Raw genomic sequence first — 4996 nt, forward strand, 5'->3', positions numbered from 1 at the left:
TGTGTATTCTTGCTACCTCTTCTTAATATCTTCTGCTTCTGTTAGGTCCATACCATTTCTGTCCTTTATCGAGCCCATCTTGGCATGAAATGTTCCCTTGGTATCTGTAATTTTCTTTTTAATATAAATTTATTTATTTTAATTGGAGGCTAATTATTTTACAATATTGTATTGGTTTTTTCATATATTGACATGAATCCGCCACGGGTGTACATGTGTTCCCCATCCTGAACCCCCCTCCCACTTCCCTCCCCTTCCCATCCCTCTGGATCATCCTAGTGCACCAGCCCCAAGCATCCTGTATCATACATCAAACCTGGACTGGTGATTCATTTCACATATGATAATATACATGTTTCAATGCCATTCTCCCAAATCATCCCACCCTCGCCCTCTCCCACAGAGTCCAAAAGACTGTTGTATACATCTGTGTCTCTTTTGCTGTCTCACATACAGGTTTATTGTTACCATCTTTCTAAATTCCATATATATGCATTATTATACTGTATTGGTGGTTTTCTTTCTGGCTTACTTCACTCTGTATAATAGGCTCCAGTTTCATCCACCTCATTAGAACTGATTCAAATGTATTCTTTTTAATGGCTGAGTAATACTCCATTGTATATATGTACCGCAGCTTTCTTATCCATTCGTCTGCTGATGGACATCTAGTTGCTTCCATGTCCTGGCTATTATAAACAGTGCTGCGATGAACATTGGGGTACATGTGTCTCTTTCAATTCTGGTTTCCTTGGTGTGTATGCCCATCAGTGGGATTGCTGGGTCGTATGGCAGTTCTATTTCCAGTTTTTTAAGAAATCTCCACACTGTTCTCCATAGTGGCTGTACTAGTTTGCATTCCCACCAACAGTGTAAGAGGGTTCCCTTTTCTCCACGCCCTCTCCAGCATTTATTGCTTGTAGACTTTTGGATAGCAGCCATTCTGACTGGTGTCAAATGGTACCTCATTGTGGTTTTGATTTGCATTTCTCTGATAATGAGTGATGTTGAGCACCTTTTCATGTGTTTGTTAGCCATCTTTATATCTCCTTTGGAGAAATGTCTGTTTAGTTCTTTGGCCCATTTTTTGATTGGGTCATTTATTTTTCTGGAATTGAGCTGCAGGAGCTGCTTGTATATTTTTGAGAATAATGCTTTGTCAATTGCTTCATTTGCTATTATTTTCTCCCATTCCGAAGGCTGTCATTTCATCTTGCTTATAGTTTCCTTTGTTGTGCAGAAGCTTATAATTTTAATTAGGTCCCATTTGTTTATTTTGCTTTCATTTCCAATATTCTGGGAGGTGGGTATAGAGGATCCTGCTGTGATTTATGTCAGAGAGTGTTTTGCCTATGTTCTCCTCTAGGAGTTTTATAGTTTCTGGTCTTATGTTTAGATCTTTAATCTATTTTGAGTTTATTTTTGTGTATAGTGTTAGAAAGTGTTCTAGTTTCATTCTTTCACAAGTGGTTGACCAGTTTTCCCAGCACCACTTGTTAAAGAGATTGTCTTTAATCCATTGTATATTCTTGCCTCCTTTGTCAAAGATAAAGTGTCCATAGGTGTGTGGGTTTATCTCTGGGCTTTCTATTTTGTTCCATTGATCTATATTTCTGTCTTTGTGCCAGTACCATACTGTCTTGATGACTGTGGCTTTGGAGTAGAGCCTGAAGTCAGGCAGGTTGATTCCTCCAGTTCCATTCTTCTTTCTCAAGATTGCTTTGGTTATTCGAGGTTTTTTGTATTTCCATACAAATTGTGAAATTATTTGTTCTAGCTCTGTGAAAAATACCATTGGTAGCTTGATAGGGATTGCATTGAATCTATAGATTGCTTTGGGTAGTATACTCCATTTCACTATATTGATTCTTCTGATCCATGAACACGGTATATTTCTCCATCTATTAGTGTCCTCTTTGATTTCTTTCACCAGTGTTTTATAGCTTTCTATATATAAGTCTTTAGTTTCTTTAGGTAGATATGTTCCTAAGTATTTCATTCTTTTCATTGCAATGATGAATGGAATTGTTTCCTTAATTCCTCTTTCTATTTTCTCATTATTAGTGTATAGGAATGCAAGGGATTTCTGTGTGTTGATTTTATATCCTGCAACTTTACTATATTCATTGATTGGCTCTAGTAATTTTCTGGTGGAGTCTTTAGGGTTTTCTATGTAGAGGATCATGTCATCTACAAACAGTGAGAGTTTTACTTCTTCTTTTCCAATTTGGATTCCTTTTATTTATTTTTCTGCTCTGATTTCTGTGGCTAAAACTTCCAAAACTATGTTGAATAGTGGTGGTGAGAGTGGGCACCCTTGTGTTGTTCCTGACTTTAGGGAAATGCCTTCAATTTTTCACCATTGAGGATAATGCTTGCTGTGGGTTTGTCATATATAGCTTTTATTATGTTGGGGTATGTTCTTTCTATTCCTGCTTTCTGGAGGGTTTTTATCATAAATTGATGTTGAATTTTGTCAAAGGTTTTCTCTGCATCTATTGAGATAATCATATGGTTTTTATTTTTCAATTTCTTAATGTGGTGTATTACCTTGATTGATTTGTGGATATTGAAGAATCCTTGCATCCCTGGGATAAAGCCCACTTGGTCATGATGTATAATCTTTTTAATGTGTTGTTGGATTCTGATTGCTAGAATTTTGTTTAGGATTTTTGCATCTATGTTCATCAGTGATACTGGCCTGTAGTTTTCTTTTTTTGTGGCATCTTTGTCAGGTTTTGGTATTAGGGTGATGATGGCCTCAGAGAATGAGTTTGAAAGTTTACCTTCCTCTGCAATTTTCTGGAAGAGTTTGAGTAGGATAGGTGTTAGCCCTTCTCTAAATTTTTGGTAGAATTCAGCTGTGAAGCCGTCTGGACCTGGGCTTTTGTTTGCTGGAAGATTTCTGATTACAGTTTCAATTTCTGTGCTTGTGATGGGTCTGTTAAGATTCTCTATTTCTTCCTGGTTCAGTTTTGGAAAGTTGTACTTTTCTAAGAATTTGTCCATTTCTACCAAGTTGTCTATTTTTTGGCATATAGTTGGTGATAGTAGTCTCTTCTGATCCTTTGTATTTCTGTGATGTCTGTTGTGATCTATTTTCATTTCTAATTTTATTGATCTGATTTTTCTCCCCTTGTTTCTTGATGAGTCTGGCTAATGGTTCGTCCATTTTGTTTACCTTCTCAAAGAACCAGCTTTTGGCTTTGTTGATTTTTGCTATGGTCTCTTTTGTTTCTTTTGCATTTATTTCTGCCCTAATTTTTAAGATTTCTTTCCTTCTACTAACCCTGGGGTTCTTCATTTCTTCCTTTTCTAGTTGCTTTAGGTGTAGAGTTAAGTTATTTATTTGACTTTTTTCTCATTTCTTGAGGTATGCCTGTATTGCTATGAACCTTCCCCTTAGCACTGCTTTTCCAGTGTCCCACAGGTTTTGGGTTGTTGTGCTTTCATTTTCACTCATTTCTATGCATATTTTGATTTCTTCTGTGATTTGTTGGTTATTTAGCAGCGTGTTGTTCAGCCTCCATATGTCGGAATTTTTAAAAGTTTTTTTCCTGTAATTGAGATCTAATCTTACTGCATTGTGGTCAGACAAGATGCTTGGAATGATTTCAATTTTTTTGAATTTACCAACGCTAGATTTATAGCCCAGGATGTGATCTATCCTGGAGAAGGTTCTGTGTGCGCTGGAGAAAAAGGTGAAATTCATTGTTTTGGGGTGAAATGTCCTATAGATATCAATTAGGTCTAACTAGTCTATTGTATCATTTAAAGTTTGTGTTTCCTTGTTAATTTTCTGTTTGATTTATCTATCCATAGGTGTGAGTGGGATATTAAAGTCTCCCACTATTATTGTGTTACTGTTAATTCCCCTTTCATACTTGTTAGCATTTGTCTTACATATTGTGGTGATCCTATGTTGGGTACATAGATATTTATAATTGTTTTATCTCCTTCTTGGATTGATCCTTTGATCATTATATAATGTCCTTCTTTGTCTCTTTTCACAGCCTTTGTTTTAAAGTCTATTTTATCTGATATGAGTATTGCTACTCCTGCTTTCTTTTAGTCTCTATTTGCATGGAATATCTTTTTCCAGCCCTTCACTTTCAGTCTGTATGTGTCCCTTGTTTCGAGGTGGGTCTCTTGTAGACAGCATATATAGGGGTCTTGTTTCTGTATCCATTCAGCCAGTCTTTGTCTTTTGGTTGGGGCATTCAACACATTTATATTTAAGGTAATTATAAGTATGAGACCGTTGCCGTTTACTGTATTTAGTATATTTAAAATTTAATTTAGTATTTAGTTTATACACCCTTTCTGTGTTTCCTGTCTAGAGAAGATCCTTTAGCATTTGTTGGAGAGCTGGTTTGGTGGTGCTGAATTCTCTCAGCTTTTGCTTGTCTGTAAAGCTTTTGATTTCTCCTTCATATTTGAATGAGATCCTTCCTGGGTACAGTAATCTGGGCTGTAGGTTATTTTCTTTCATCATTTTAAGTATGTCCTGCCATTCCCTCCTGGCCTGAAGAGTTTCTATTGAAATATCAGCTGTTATCCTTATTGGAATCCCCTTGTGTTTTTCCCTTGCTGCTTTTAATATTTGTTCATTGTGTTTGATCTTTGTTAATTTGATTAATATGTGTTGGGTGCTTCGCCTTGGGTTTATCCTGTTCGGGACTCCCTGGGTTTCTTGGACTTGGGTGATTATTTCCTTCCCCATTTTAGGGACGTTTTCAACTATTATCTCCTCAAGTATTTTCTCATGGTCTTTCTTTTTGTCTTCTTCTTCTGGGACTCCTATGATTCGAATGTTGGGGCGTTTAACATTGTCCCGGGGTCTCTGTGGAGAAGGCAATGGCATCCCACTCTAGTACTCTTGCTTGGAAAATCCCATGGATGGAGGAGCCTGGTAGGCAGCAGTCCATGGGGTCACACAGAGTCGAACACGACTGAGCGACTTCACTTTCACTTTTCACTTTCATGCATTGGAGAA

This window comes from Bison bison, unplaced genomic scaffold (genome assembly GCF_000754665.1).
Source record: "Bison bison bison isolate TAMUID 2011002044 unplaced genomic scaffold, Bison_UMD1.0 scf7180017864238, whole genome shotgun sequence".
Classification (NCBI taxonomy): domain Eukaryota; kingdom Metazoa; phylum Chordata; class Mammalia; order Artiodactyla; family Bovidae; genus Bison; species Bison bison.